This window comes from Gastrolobium bilobum, unplaced genomic scaffold, assembly GCF_033153095.1.
Source record: "Gastrolobium bilobum isolate Gb01-03AN ecotype WA unplaced genomic scaffold, APGP_CSIRO_Gbil_v1 utg10696, whole genome shotgun sequence".
Lineage (NCBI taxonomy): Eukaryota > Viridiplantae > Streptophyta > Magnoliopsida > Fabales > Fabaceae > Gastrolobium > Gastrolobium bilobum.
The window spans coordinates 515,197-532,592 of NW_026899284.1; the positions used below are offsets into that span (position 1 = coordinate 515,197).

Consider the following 17,396-nt stretch of genomic DNA (forward strand, 5'->3'; position numbering starts at 1 on the left):
CTTCTTTTTACTTCTTTAGGGAATAGTTGCAAGAACTTGATAATGAGAGATTTCTGGTTTTTGTTTTTATTTTGATAGGAATAGTTGCAAGGTTTTGATGAATAGATTTCTGAATTACTTTCTGGTCTTATATTAGCTATGTTCATGATTACTTGTCTGAATTAATATTCCCTGGAATGTGCTCTTTGTAACTTGTAAGCGCCGCCAAGGAAATAGTCAACTGCCATTATTTTATTTTAAGTCCATTTGCTTCCAGGTCACAAACTACTATCTTAAAACCATGTCCTTTCACGATGAAAAAGATGTTAGATAGTATTTCACATAACAAAAAAAGAAAAGGTGACTAGCAAACTTTTATGAAATTAACAAGTCAAAATTTTCATAAAAAAAAATATCCATTCGTATATCCAACGCGGCTTAAGTTTATAAAAAAAAAATTGTGGTTGCAAATCACTTTCGGTGTATACTTTCTGACATCGAAATTCTTTTTTTTTTATTGCTCCACTGGTTTTCGAAGTTTCGCCCCGACTATGTCGGGTCCGACCCGGTAGGTTACCTAGCATTGGCAGGTGAGTCTCCCAGCGAAGATTTTCTACATACACAAGGTCTCGAACTCGAGTCCTTGCTTAAGCGAACCCAAGTACCTTACCACTTGAGCTAATCCCCGTTGGTCCTGACATCGAAATTCTAGAGACTAGTTCAAGTCGTGAACGTGTTGCCTCATTTGTGTTGCATCAAAATCTTGCATAGATATTATTATATTTTATTTTATTTTATAGTAGATACATAGATATTGATTCGACTCACAGACGTGTGGTGGTGTTGTGTAAGGACTAGAGCGCAAGGAATGATATAAATAAAATTGATGTATACTCAGTCAAGTCTCTTTAAAATAATAATAATGATAATAATATATCTATACCGATATTTATACATTATTATAAAGGGATTCTCCACTTTTGTGTTCCAACTTTTATGTTTTTAATTTTATCATTATTAATTACTCATTTAATGATTTATAAAAAAGATAAAAGTATAAATACGTTTGTCCTTTAAAAGACATAATTTTGTGTTATTTCAAGTGAAATAACTATGTTTTAATAATTATTTTATCTTTTATCTTTTCCACAATATTACATTTTTCTCTATCCTCCTAATTTTGTGGAGAAGAGAGAAGATAAAAAAATCATTAAATATGTCTTATTTTTACATAAATTGTATCTTTTAAAATGACAAACGTATGTCTTATTTTTTAATTATTTAAAAATTTACAAATAAACATAAAATGGATAAATATTTTTTAAATACTTTTATCTTTAAATACTTAATTCATTATACAGTAATAATTCGCTTTAATAACTCTTTAGTATTATTTCATTTATTTTTGTCTTAATAAATAAAAAATTGAAAAATGTAAATTGACTTGTCAATCTATACGCCATCAATACAAATAAATAATAATAATACTCAACCATTTCTTTTTTCATCACCTTTGACTTGATTGGAAGAGAACCGGGGATACAACCTTTGACATGGCGTAGCGAAATGCCTAACCGCCGGAAGTTGGAGTATCTTAAAGGGCATTGACCAAATAAAATTGGTTACATTCACCCAATACTGTTTTAAAATAAAATAATAATAATAATAATCCAACTACCTGGAATTTCCCTTCAGCTTCTATGTGGTTACTTCATCATTTCCTGAATACATTTTTTCGTTGAAAATGTTCATCGCCTCTTCTTTTGAATAACACATGGCTTCTAATACGTCCAAACTTCTGAATTGCCTGAGTTTGCATAGGTTACAGGCAGCGTGGTGGTTCTATTTTGGGTGTTTTCTTTATGGAATTAATGTTTATTATGTTGTAAAAAATAATTAAAAAAAGATCACCAATGCCATTGTAGTTTTTTGTTTATCACATATGCCCTTATAATTTATAAAAAGTAAAAAATCATATGGGCATACATGATAAAAAAATATACCCTTTTACAAATCACAGAGGTATATGTAATAAAAAAATCACAGAGGCATAAGTGATTATAGAATAAATCACAGGGGCATCGATGAACTTTTCCCAAAATAATTTTATCTCTTATACATACCATGTGAGATCATATGAAGAGAAAAGAGAGCAAAAGAAAACATGGGTCCCGCACACACACACATATAGGGGATACGTTATTCTGCGTACCATTATTTTGCCTATCCCTTCTAATACTGTTCGATTACAATATAATACAACGGTCCATATTTGCAAAATAAAATAAACTCTTTTTCTCCTTTTTTTTTTTTTTCCTCACCTCCTTCCACACTCTTTCTCTCTCCTCCCCTTTCTCTCTTCCTTTGCGACCAATATCTATATCTATTTTTTTTCCTTTCTCGCTGATGTCTTCCCAAGTGAACGCGCAAGTGGCGGAAGCATTTGAAATCAATCACCAGAGCAAATGATGTTTACCAACATAATTTTGGTCATCACCCGAGAGATCAATGTGTGGAATGTGAAAAAATGTTTTTATTGGTGTACTATCTAACAGGGCAACTCATATGTTTTATTATGTTTCATGAGGATCAGATTTTAAAATATTAAGAAAGAAACGAGATTGTACTAAACAACAGGGGGCAGTAAAATTCAATCCCAATAGTAGTAAAATTACCAAACCAAACCAGTGACTACACCCCAATTTTTGAAGCTAATGTTACAAGAAGAAAGAAATTTTCAAACGGCTGGAGAATTTGGGTTTGCGCAAGGGTTGTAAAGGCGACATCTTCTTCATCGCAGGGGAGGAGAGAGAAAGGGTTGCAGTCACTGAGATTGAGGAAAAGAGTAAAAGGGTTTTTATTTATCTTTTGAATCTAAACCGTTGGATGAGATTATAATCCAATGGTGTTGAGAGAGGTAGGTAAAGGTAGACAAAACGAGAGTAGGTAGAATATATATATATATAGGGGAGATGTTATAGTTACTACCTCTTTTTTTTACTACCAAATCTTAACAGTTGATTTCCGTTAATCTAACAGTTATAATTTATTGAAAATTAATAATTAATTAATAAGTATGACCCAATAAATTACAACCGTTAGATTGTCGAAAATTAACGGTTAAAATTTAGTAGTAAGAAAAATAGGTATATATAGAAGATAAAATTATTTTTTATAACATAAAAAACATTAATCATTTTTATATATATAATTAGGGTTATATTTATTCCATTCAATATGAGATAAACCAAATTCTTACACACACATAACAAAGGTGAGTCCTACCTTTATTTTTTTTTTCCAATTATTTGTGAGTCTTTCTTATAATTTTGTTTCAGTAACGTAAAATAACTCATATCCAATAACATAAGAAAAACATTTCGAGTACCCAAAGCGATTTATATTTTCTTACCAATCAAATTAGCTTCTTTAGCATCCGGTTCAGCAGCGACATTCTCGTGGCATCAAATGTGTAGCCTAACTACTAGCTTTTAAGTACTCAATGTTTTCAGACATTTTAACATCCCAATTTTTGTTGCTAAAAAGACATAACTTCATCCTTTAAAACCATTTTCCCTTATAACTAAACTCCTCATTACTTATTATTATTTTATACTTAAAACTTTTAAAGCATTGTCAAAATATTTTATCTATATTGTTGGGTTTTTCTTTTTGTTCACCTCTTTCTTGCTATGGAATGACCACAGTAAAAGAACAATGAAGTTTTGAAAGGGATGCTATGAATCGAAAAAAGAGTTTGATGAATGGAGTACTTTTGCCTTATATTTGTTCAAAGCAATAGTGGAAATTGAAAATATTAATTTTTCTTGTGCTACAATTCTCATATCTCTAATGATTACTAACTTTCTACAGAATGATGGTATGGGGGATAAATAGGCAAGAGACAATTATTGAATAATAATGTAATAGGCCACGCACATTTGTATTCATATGGGAAAACTATCTCTAGGATGTGAGACACCAAAGAAAATATGAAAATGTTGATCTTAGTAAAATAATAAGGAAAAACTTTCCATTATTTGTCCTGTGATAATTATATTAAACACCGGGATCATTCTCTTGATTATTTCAATTTCAGTCAAGTCTATTAAGATAAATGTTTCTAAAAACTTAAAGCATTTTAATTAGCAAAATAAAATATCAGTTATTATTGATTTAATGGAATGCATTTTGTTTTCACTTTTTAATAAGATGATGCAATAGTTGCAACTAGTAGAAAATTCCGTTAGTAAGCAGAATCATCAGGGACAGCAGCTATAAGCAAATTAGTAATGTTGTATTCAACTTAATTAAGACCAACATGCGTTCTTAAGGAGAACTTGAGCATCCTAATACCCGCTGACCGCTGTACCCACAAAAAATAATAAATAAAAATAAAGAGACAAACCAGAGATAGTCTTTAGGCTTATTGCAGCAAGCTATGGTTATTGGTTAGTGCATCTTTCTATACGTTTTCATTATGAAAACGAGGTAATCCACAAATTGCAATATGGCCACCGTCTGGTTCATATAATGATCCTATCTAATAAATCTTAATTTAAAATTTAAATGTCATAATTAGATTCGGATCGTGATTTTGAGTGTTTTGACTGTGATCATGACTAGGTCATGAACAGTGCATTCTGTCGAATGTTCTACATTGTTGTGAATCAACCGGTAGAGCTCAGAATGAGCAAAATGAGTTTAGAGATCTAATTTGGCAATTCTAATGCCAAATATGAATTCAGAATGAAAAATTATATAGTCTGACACTTTCTGTGAAAATCTCGTGAATAGTGTTTTCTGCCGAGTATTTTGTATTGCTGTTTAAGCAACTAGTAAAATCCAAAACTAAATAATTGATGAAATAAGAGTAAGAAAGTTCAATATATGCCAAACAAGTCATAATAGAACAAAAGTATTAAGTTTATAAGTTTTACAGTTTCGTGTGCAAACAGTGTACAGTTAGTGATTCACATTGCATTTCGTCAAAAACGGTGCAGAAACCTTACTATGACTTGTTAATATTGTTCCTGTGGGAATAAAAATTGATGCAAATGAGTTCAGAAAAATAAAAATACGTCTGTAGCTTTAAGTTAGCACCAGGTCAATTTAAGTGAAACTAAGTGAGAGAAAAACAACCGTTAAAAGACCACATGTCATTATAAACTTAAGTTCCTTACACATGTCACTATTCTCATCAGTTTCTTCTTCTTCTTTCTTCTTTAACTTAGAATGCAGCTGCAATGGGAAAGAGGGTTAGGGTTATTTTGGTTTTCTTCTCTTTCTCACTCATTTAGCCACCAAAACTCAAGGTGCCAAACATGAAAATTTAAGTAGGAAGGCTAGTGAATCTATTCCACCACTTAGATTGGGCTGAAAGTGCTTGTGTGAAGAGTTCTTCCTCCTCTAAAATTTGTGGCACTATTCACAAAGGAGGAAAATTGTGAATTTTGTTGAAGCCAAGCTTGAGTTTTGCTCCTTGGACCTTGTGGAAGTGATTGGAGGTAAGAAACCTCTATTTTCATGATTTAATTTTCATGATTCAAGTTTTGTAATTAAGAACATGTGCTGGAGGGAAAGTTTTGAGTTTGAAATTGAAATTTGTTGATGGATTAGTGTGGTATATGAAAATGGCATTGTTGATGTTTGTTATTGTGTTGATGATGTGGTTGGAAAAACCTAAAATGGATGGAGTTGTAAATGCAAAATGCACATGTAAACCCTAGGCAAAATGGTGTAGGTAAGGTGTTTGAGAAAATGTTTGAGAGAAAAATCATGTATATCATTCGAATTTTGATGGGTGTAGCTGTAAAATGTATGTTGGTTTAAATGAAAAAAAAAATGAGTTGCCAAATTCTGAAAATTGTGGATATGTACCTTTGATTTTAGAGGGTGATATCTCCCTCATCGCTTGGTCAAATGAGGCTCACGATACCTCATTTTAAAGCTTGAGATGGCATCTATATTGCCCTAAAATTTGAGATGATTATGTGTTGTGGTTTGTCCCCAAAGTCAAATTGAGTACTGGCTGCCCAAAAATCACGAAGTGCAAGGGCGATTCCAAAGGTCCAACTTCAAAAATTCATATCTCTCCCATTACTTACCCAAATTAAGCTTATGATACCTCAAATTAAATTCCTAGGTGTATAATACAATATATTAAAATTTGATAGAAATCCAACTTGTGGAACTATCATAGGGACGAAAATCGTGAGGGAGGTTGGGATCCCCACTGCCTAAAAACAGCTTTGTGAGTTGAACTTTCAAAAATCATAACTTGAGCTGTATAGATCTGATTAAGGTGTATGATACCTTTTTGGAAAACTTAGGAAGTCTAGAATAACATACTAAAAGATTGAAATTTATAGATATATATTTCATTCCCAGCTTCAGTTTGAATGAAGGTAACTTAAGTTGAAAAAATATGAAAACACTAAATTAGGCCTTATGGGTGATGGGAACCACTTGGGTATATTAGTTAAGAGTTGTAAAACCTTTGGTTGGGAGAGTTACTGTTTTGCAAAGGAGGTATGTGCTGAGAGTTACTGTTTTGTAAAGCGAGCACACTTTGATGCGTGGAATAATAGTCTAATGTGTGGGGACATTCGCTTTTATGAAATAACAAAAGAAAATTAGTTATGACTTGTGTGTATGGCATATAATTGGCATAAGCTTTGTATGTAGATATGGAAGCAATCAAGTGTATGTCTTGTATAATTATTTGTGGTTTTAGCTTCAAAATGCTAATAACATCAAAACGTTAGCTCAATTTCCTATCTTATGACTTATATGTTGTAAAATCTTGAATTTCATGTAATCTAATACATAATTCTTGCATAATTTAGCCTCAAAACATGGTAAACCAAAGGTTTATCAGCTATCTATCTCTAAAGCTTTGCCCAACACTAGGAATACATTTTTCCTGTGATAAATTATATCTAAGGGCCTATTTGGTGTGATGTATAAGGCCTGCTAGTATAAGCTTATATTATACGTTATGATATTTTTAGTTGTTTGGTGTGACCATCGTATAGTATAAGCTTTTATACAGTAGAATCCCTTAATACATCAAAATGATATATAAATTAATCCGGCCTAAGGGGGAGGGATTAGGCGGCTCTTTGACCAGTTTTTGACTTTTTTCGTCTAAATGACGCCCCTGGATCCCCGCAGCACTCATGTGAACTTTATTTTTTTTTTCTCTCCTAACCCAGTGCTGCCCCCTATCCCCCACCACACTCAATTTTTTTTTGTTTTTATTTAAATAAGTGTCGCCCTTCCCCCCCATGACACTAATTAAATAATTTTTTTTTATTTAGTTAAGTCCCACCTAGCCCCTCATACGACACTAATATAATTTTTTTTAAAACCCCTAATTTGTATCTCAGTTTTGAACTTCTGCAAATAATAAAACAAAGTTTTTTATAAATGATCCTATGTCGTCGAGCTGGAGACCGAGAAAGGTTCAGAGGCACGACCAAATCGGAGGACAAGAACCTTGTCAATGGTGTCTCTGATGATGGAATCAACCTGTAATTTGTCTAGACAACGTTGTTAACAGGTAACTCATTCATTCCGCCATCGTTCATCAGAGCCATTGTTCATCGAAGCCACCTTCGACGTCAACCACCAGACCCTCTATCACCTCGAATTTGGGTTTAGAGGAAACACGTTTTTGAGTTCAAAAGCAGAGTAGCGAGTCTCTGTCACAGAAGCACAGGTACTGCGGGTTTGAGATTGTCCTTTGATGTTTCTCACTTTGAGATGTTACTCTTGATTTTCAAGCTGAAAACTAATTGCTTTATCTATTTTTCTTCTTAAGTAGGTGATAACGTTGAGTGGCTATGATCAGAACCACATATCCCAATAAGTGCCTACTAGAATTCTGCAATTTTTCTTCAATTTAGAGTTTTGATATTGCCTAATAGTTCAATTGCGCTGGAAACTTGGTCCATAATTGTAATGTGTTGCTAATTGATGCATGTGGCATCTGGGATTTCAATATGATAAAAAAATTTGGCTTTGTTATTGCTTTATTCCTATTTTCTTGCTACTCTTATGCGTTTTAAATCCTTCTTGTTTTGCCTACGCAGCTCTATACATTTTTGCATCACTTATTTCAAAGAGTGTACAGTTTAGGTTCTGTGATGCTGTATTTTATTTTCTTGTCCATAGGCACTTAAGAATGAAATTAAACAGCGAAAAACTGCATCTAGCAAGGTTTATTGGGAACTGGTTGAGCCTATTGATAAAATACGAACTTTATATGCTCGTCTGGTTAGTATTATTTTTTACTAGGTTTATATTAAATTTTGGTCAACATGATGTGGCAACTCAAAATGTAACATGAATCCTTATACGTGTTGATCTTGGTCTACCTTTCGGACGCACTGATGCAGAGTTAGGACATAAAATACGACCTTCAGACAGTGGTACAAAATCTTCATCCCCAATCGGGTACCATTCAGCAGAATATGCATTGACAATGTTCTGAAGTGAGTACACCGGGTCCACATATTTATAAAAATTGATCTTTCGAAACCTGCACGCTGCAATAACATGAGAGCATGGATAGTGGAACACAGTAAACCTTCCACATTGACAATCAGGTGTGGTCAAATCAACTGAAACAACTCGATCACATGTCTGTGTAAAATAATTAAAAGCCTCTTCAACCTCAAACATGTGTCCATTAGGGTCATAATTGCGCACAATGTGTGTAGATTCAGTCTCTTGGTTATTTTGCATCTCCTAAAAAGAACCTTACAATATCGATTGTCAGCAGCAATTTCCTGACGAGCATGACTTGCTCTTGTAACAAAGTATTCAACACACCTGTTGTAGGTGAATTTCACAATAGTAGGAATCGACATACTTCGGATACCTTTTAGCACTTTGTTCACAGCCTCTGACAAATTAGTACTCATATGCCCATATCGTTTACCCCCTTCGTCATATGGAAGAGCCCATTTCTCCTTTGAGATACCATCAATCCAAGCAGCAATCTCTGGTTTTCGATCCCGAAATTTCGTCAATAATCGATCAAAATATTTCCTGGAAGCAATGCACCCTACACAAAAATAAAAACGTTAAGTTCTACCACGACATACATTATGTAATAAGTCCTGTAATCATACCTAAATTCAATAAGTCCTTCTTCAATTGAACATTATGGAATTTATGGTTGAAATTGCTAGCAATGTGTCTGATATAGTACACGTGATAGGCATATGGAGGCCCCCAAAGATCAGGATTATTTGCTTTTGCTTGTTTTATGCTTATGTGACGGTTTGATATAAGACATATACCTTGCATATCAGTCACATGGCGACGTAACATTCGTAGAAATCACGACCAATCACTAAGTGTCTCAGATTCTACAATAGGAAAAGCAAGCAGAAGCACTTGACTATTACCATCTTGTGTGGTTGTAATCAACATCGTCCCCTTATATTTCCATAGAGATGAGTGCCATCAATTTGTATCACAGGTTTACAAGATTTGAAGGCATCATTGCATTGTTTGAATGTCCAAAAAACATGATGAAACATATCACGAGAGTCGTCTAGCTCAACGTTCACAATGTACGGAAGTCGACCAATCCTGTAAAATGAACCTTGAGCAAACGAGAACATGTACTTTAACCACCTTTCCATATAAGCATATGAATCTTCCCTATCACCAAACAACTTAACTATGGCTTTTTGTTTGGTCGTCCAGGCTTTTCGATAGGACACTTTGTAACCATTAAGTCAAGAAATTCTCTCCTGAATAAGTGCAATGCTAATTGACAGATCCACATGAATAATGCTTGATAAAAAAAATGGTGCAATACAACCGTTAAGCAAAAGTATATTACAACATCGTCATTTTTATTAGATAAACACATATTTTTCGTAGTCATACCCAGAATACATGAACAAATGAAGTCAGAATCAAGTTATTTGTGATCCTGCGAAAGATAAGGGTTCACACAAGTGTATTTGCCTCCCCACCTAATAACAATCCACCGATCTCGCCATCTCGGTAACATTACTCGCACCCTTCAAGGACATCCTTCAGCATGATTAACACATTTCATGAGAAACTTATTTTTTTTGCTTTCCTCCACTGTAGCAGTGTGATAATTCTTCATACAATATACATTTGATTGCCTTCTGTATCCATTCCTTACTTTCAAATTCTTGATTAACATATAATACATCCCTCATTTCCAAGAACCATCATTTCCCCCATCAACAATCAGTTCTTGATCTGGGTGTTCCCAATAAATATAAGTATAGTGCGAACTCGCATTCTAGAATGGAGTATTAGTTTGACCTACACATAGTAGCACTCTGTCACATTGAAGTAACACATGAATATAACATGTAAAATACATTAATCAGAAGTTTAATTAACTAACCAGCCGGGATGACATTTTCGACATTATTGGTGTCCACATCGCAATCAGAGTCACTACCCTCAAGAGGAACTTCTTCATTTACATCTTCATCAGAGTTACTACCCTCAGGAGGAACTTCTTCATATACATCTTTATCAGACGCACCCAAATTAACGTCCACGTAAGCTGCATCGTCTTCCTCTTCTACAATTGTATTCTTCCAGTGATGAGATGGAACATCAGAACGTGGCAAATTTAGATCCAATGACTCAACTAGCAACGAAGAACTTCCTGCACAAGCAATGTTGGCATACAACTCAAGCATCGTCATTGCAGACTGTTGTTGAAGCGACTGTTGTAGAAACAGATTGAACATCATATCAACATCATCATCGTCAGCAATTTCTAGCACAATAAATTTTTCTATTGTACGATATCGGCCAGTTATTCGAGACACCGATTGATTGGGACCTAGCTTCAATTTCTCTGCAATCTTTGTTTTTAAATTATGCAGTCTCAAACCGCATTGTATTTGTATTCCTTTGGTTTGCCCCTCAAATGTCCATCCTGTAGCACCTTCATGTATTCTACCATTGTAATATATGATTGCATAAATTGACCTCATATCTAGAAAGAAAACAGTAAAATATTAGGCAATAAGATGTTTTACGAAAATTAGAAATGCCCTAAACCAAATAATTTTTTCATGATAACATTATTAAAATACCGAACATTATACATGCCTATGTTAGGATATCACAATATATTTTATTGTGTCAAATATGTAAATGTAGTTAATTATACAAGAACATAAAAATCTATTTTATTATGTAAAATCTAACTAGAGTATTCTAAATTTATGCTTATGCCAAATATCTAAAATAATTAAAAAAATTAAATGATTTTAATTGATTAACAAAATGAAATTGATGTTAACTTACTTGCCTTAGAGTTTTTTGCTTTGGAAGAGCTTGTGCTTCGCTTTGCTGCAACCAATAAATAGTATGTTTCTGTAAATGAAAAAAAAACAAAGGAGAAGACAATGCTATAAAGGGAAAAAGAGAGAGATAGAAGAATGTTTACAGATATGAAATTTTGAAAGTGAGAACACGAAGGAAGGTAAAAAATAAGATAATGTGGAGCTCGAACGGCTGGGGTTGTGCCACTTGGCATGCCGTCCGAGTTCCCCAGGGGGGCGATACTCAAAAAACTAAAAGATGGTTAATTTTAAATGAGTGTCGTTGGGGGGATGGAAGGCACTTAAGTAATAAAAAAGAAAAAAAGAATTAGTGCCGATAGGGGATGGGGGCGGCATTGTGTCCCGAAAAAAAAAATTAACGTCACATAAGTGCCGCAGGGGACTGTGGGCGTCATTTAGAGTCGTTGCCCCGCGCGGCACTTAAAGACCCCAACCGGTAATTTCTCCCATCCAGATACCAAATTCGTATATTTAAACAGGAAAAATCCCAAACTGGTCAAAGAGCCGGGATTAGGCTTGATAAAGGGTAAATGTATTAACATTATTAACCAGTGCAATTCTCAAGAATTAATATATTATTTTAATAATAATATATTAAAATAAAAATTAATTTTTCAATATTTTAATTTTTAAAATATGAGATATTTTTATTTTTATAAAAATTAATTTATTTTTTGGACACAATAATCAATAGATTTTTATAAAAATTAATATTATATGATATTTTGGGAAGAATTATATAAATTCTTTATTAAAGAATATTTTTATTAAAATATTATATGATATACAGTGCATTACTAAATACTAGATAATATTATCTTATACAATATATTATTTTATACAATACCTTGTCAAATGCTGGATAGTATTAAAATTCAATTAGGCCTTATACTATTAAGGCCTGTTTGGTTTGATGTATAAGGCCTAATAGTATAAGCTTATACTATACGTTACAACATTTTTAGTTGTTTGGTGTGACCACCGTATAGTATAAGCTTATACAGCAAGATCCCTTTATACATCAAAATGATGTATAACTTAATCAGGCCTAGGAGGGTAGGATTAGACCTGATAAGAGGTTGATATATTAACCAATGCAATTCTCAAGAATTAATATATTATTTTAATATTAGTATATTAAAATAAAAAATAATTTTTCAATATATATTTTTTTAAATATTGGAGATTTTTATTTTTATAAAAATTAATATATTTTTTGGACACACTGATCAACATATTTCTATAAAAAATAATATCATCTGATATATTTGGAAGAATTATGTAAATTCATTATTAAAAGGTATTTGTGATAAAAATATTTATTTTTAACCTATCTAGTATTATATAGTGTATTATCAAACATTTATCTTATACAATATATTATCTTATACAATATCATACCAAACGCTGGATAGTATTAAAATTTAATCAGGTCTTATACAATCATGCCTTATACTATCAGGTTTTATACTATCAGACCTTATCCTATACTGCATACCAAACATGCCCTTAGATCTTATATTATCAAGCCTTATCCTATGCTATGCGTGAAACATGCCCTAAGACTTAAAAGCATTTTAGTTAGCAAAATAAAATCAGTTTATATTGATATGATTGAATGCATTTTCGTTTTATTATTTTAATAAGATGCTGCAAAAACTGCAACTAGTAGAAAATTTCGTTAGTAAGCAAAAGCTAGATGTAGCAGCTATATAAGCAAATTGTTGTGAGTAATGTTGTCTCCAACTTGTTAGAACCAATATCCGTTCTCAAGGGGACAACCTGTGCATCCAATGATGCTAATATTCCGCTGTACCCCACAAAAAATAATGAATAAAAATAAAATGATGAGCAAACCAGATACAGTCCTTAAGCATATTGCAAAAGGCTTTGGTTACTGTATATTTCTATACGTTTTCTTAATGAAAAGTGGTATTCCACAAATTGCAAAATGGCCAGCGCCTGGTTCACTCTCTAGTTGCACAAAACTTTTACAGCACTAAAATTAAATTGGAAGGGAAATAAAGCTAATCCATATTAACTAAGTATAAATAAAACATATGTAAACACACATTGACTTGTTACACTTCTTGGAATTGTTTAAACCCCAAAGGCTTCTCACATGCTCTTCACGTTCAGACATTTGTTCACAGTTTCATCTGCAAGATGTAGCACAGGAATAGACTCAGACAAGCTAGAAATTTTTTTACAAAGGCAAATGGAACTCACATAAATCATAAAGGATCAGGATTTATACATTCATTGTCTTACGTTATATTCTGAATTGAAAGGAAAGGGATATGCTACACAGGTCTCACCATTGTTTGGCATATATGATAGGATGGAATTCTTGAAACACATGTTGATGACGTTCCTGACCCAGAACACCTATAAAGTGAAGTCAATCATCTATCGGAGGGGTGCTTAAATCAATAGTTGTGCATCAATTGGTTTATAAATGGCATCGGCATCTTGGATACTAGTCCGATAATATCTGCAGGAATTGGTCAAATAATTCAAATATCATCACACACGCAATGCAATAAACGTATTGATAGAGTTTTACATTGACAGTTGATACACATTAACGGTAAAACAAGAAGTAAAACAAAAATGAAGTTACCACAACATGAGCTATCTTCTTGTTGAGATATATAGTCCCACATTGGTTGTATGAGAAACTAATGTGACCTTTATAAGGTCTTGGACACTCTCACCCTTTGAGCTAGCTTTTGGGGTGGTGTATCCTAAGGTTCTTTATATTTCCGATGGGCAACTTATGAATTTCAATTTGTGGAACGTGAGCTATGTTTTGCCAATCTTCCCATGTTCCCCTCTCGCACCGCTTCTCCAGGTTAGGGCAATAGTAAATACGTAATGTATGCAAGTTGGTGAGGTGCTGAAAGCTACTTGGTAGTGACCTCAACTCCATACATCCTTTGATTTCTAGTTGTTGAAGAGAAGTAATGTCTTGCAACCAGTCAGGCAACGAAGTTGGCCCAGGATATCCGTATATATACAAACTTTGTAGGGAGGGGATACGTTCTAAGCCTTCTGGTAATATATTGCCTTGGATTGTCACGTGACGAAGAGCAATTAGCTGGTTCATATTACTGGGTAGACTCACCAGCTCTGGACATTCCCTGATTTCAAGGACCTCAAGACAAGTTAGGTGTCCCACTCCTTTAGACAAAGATTTAAATTTTTCACAACACCAAATCTGCAGAGATCGAAGAGAAGTCAGACCTTGCAACACATGCTCTGGAAAACACTCAAGTTCACGACCGGAATAAATGTGTAGTTGTTGTAATGCACTGAGGCTGCCGAGTTCGTCGGGTAATGCCTTGAGTTTGTATAAACCCTTAATACTCAGTGTATTAAGACTATGCATATTCCTCAAAATCCCTTCTGGGAAGGAGGTCGCGTCTTCAAGGTAACCATAGTCAAGGTGCTCAACAGAAGGAATGCATGGCAATTTAAGGTTGGGGACGTTCGAAATGGTCAATTTGGAAAGACGTGGGAACATCTCTACTCCTTCATCTCTCATCATCCTCTCCACATTTGGTAAATTCGATAAAGTCAGTTCCTTTAAGGATGGAAAAGCCTTCTCCTCCACAACATTGTACGAGTCATCATCTATGTATTTCAAATTTTTCATTTCATATAGGTAAAGAGATTTTAAATGCGGGAATTTACCAAATGGAGGAAGCCGCTGACAGTTGTTGCAGTCGAAGAGTTGAACATCAACCAAGCCTTCGAGAAATGAGGTATTTCTCATCCAACTGGGCAGTTGTGTCCCCATGTATCCCCTCATCTCAAAACCCTTGAGATTTATGGGAGGCTGAAGGGCTTCAAGTACTCTCTCGGACTCAGCATTAATGGTACCCTCTGAATTAGCATTATTGCTACCCCATGTCAAAGATAAGTGATTTAGGTCATTTTTATCAATCAAAATGGCTTCTTTAGCATCCCATTCATTGGAGACATTCTCAAGACCTCTGATATGTAGCTCGCCTCCCAGTTGTAAGCCATGTAACTCATCTAAGCCAAACCCTACCTTCGAACCCACAATGAAAGTGCTCAATGTTCTCAGACAGCTTAACTTCCCCATATTGGGAGTCATCGCTACTAATGAATGACAGCCTTCAATCACAAGATGTCTGAGTTCCTGTAATCGTGTCAAGTCTTTGGGCAAACAATAAAGGTGAAAGCAATTTTTCAGTTTCAATATTTGCAATTTCTGTAATTCGCAAATAGAATTAGGCAACGTTGAGATGGCACTTTCATGAATGTTCAAATACCTTAAATGTATTAAATTCTTGAGTGCCGAGAGCTGAGAAGAGCTTGTAGATAATGCTCGGAGATAATGGACTGATGGCAACACCCAGGCATTTGGCCATGACGGATATTCAGGCTGAAGAAAAGTCCGCAATGATTCAAATTTCTTGAAGACACCCATGTTCAACTTGAATTGTGGATGCTTATCATCATTAGATTTTAAGCAACTTATATGGTGGACTCTACTTGACAACTTAGTCAACATTGCAGGCTTACAAGCCACACATTCCTCACCCATAATAGACTGGGCAAGATCATGAACGAGATCATTCATCTTGAAACTTGTAATTTGACCGAATTCATCAATCTGGACATCTTGGAAAAATGATCTCTGGTACAATTCATTCCACCCCTCATTACCAACATCCTCCACCTCCAAACTTCCTCTGGATGAAATAAATCCATGTGCCATCCATAGATGAATTAGATCTTCCTTCGAGATTACTTTATCTTTGGGGAAGATGGCACAAAAAGAAAAGCATCTCCTCAATGATATCTTCAAATTAAAGTAGCTCAGTTGCAAAACAGCCATGATGATATTATCATGGGGTATTTTCTCCTTTACACTAAGCCATTGACTTTTCTTACTTTTAAAGCGCAAAAGGCCTCCCAGTGCTTTGGCAGCAAGAGGCAAACCGTTACATTTTTTTGCAATCTCCTTGCCTATTGGTACAAGCTCTGCAGGCCCTTCCTTATCTGGTCCAAATGCATGATGTTGGAACAATGACCAATTGTCATCCTCTGATAAAGATGACAAGTAATGAACAGAGACTGTTCTCACGATGTTGGCAACATTCTCAAGTCGAGTAGTGACCAAAATTGAAGCGCCTTTTGTTCCCCTTGCACACTGCAACATATACTCCTTGAACTTGTTCCATTTGTCATGGTCTTCATTCCACACGTCGTCAAGAACAAGTAAATATCTTTTGCTTTGCAACACTTTTTGAACTTTTTTCTGTATTGCTTCTAAAGTACCAAGGTTGGGGTTTTGTCCTGTGGTAGATTCTGTGATGGATTCTAGTATTCTCTTAATACTGAAATCATCAGAAACACAAACCCAAATTCTCAAGTCAAAATGTGTGGTGACCCTTTCATCATTGAAAACCTGTTGAACAAGAGTTGTTTTTCCAAGACCACCCATACCAACAATGGGATAGACTGAGAGGTCTTCGGTGTTAGTGGCATGACTGAGAAGAAACTCCATAATCTGTTCTGTGTCTTTGTCTCTTCCATATAATTTGGGTTCAGTGAAGCGGAGCTAGTTTGACGCCATTCTTCAACTTGAGGTTGGCTTTGGGTCCCCACAACTCTCCCTGCACGAAATTCAAACAAGCGCCTTTCTTCATCAATAGCATGAAATCTTTTGGTGATCTCTTCCATCCTCTTACCAACATCTATACGGAACAGAATGTTGATAGGATGGAAACGAGATATTAGTCCTTCAAATTGCATTCGGTTGGACTGTATAGAACAATGGTCTAATATGTCGTCGAGAACATGAGCAGCATCAGTGAGCTTTTGCAGCCAAACCTTAACGGCATGGCCATGGCTTGTCATTCCCATTTCCTCAGCATCTTGGAGGTTGGCGTTGATTACAGTCAGATATTCAGTTAGCTTATGGATCTGTCCATCAACACCCATGAAGGTTGAAAACTGATCCTGGCCAAAAGATTTTAAGTTAACAATCACAAATCCAAGCAAAGAATCAGCCAT

General features: G+C 34.5%; 1 pseudogene; it reads right to left on the reverse strand.

The window, feature by feature from the left end:
* Window positions 1–8,316: 8,316 nt before the first annotated feature.
* On the reverse strand, window positions 8,317–17,396 carry LOC133289171 (putative disease resistance protein RGA3; annotated as a pseudogene).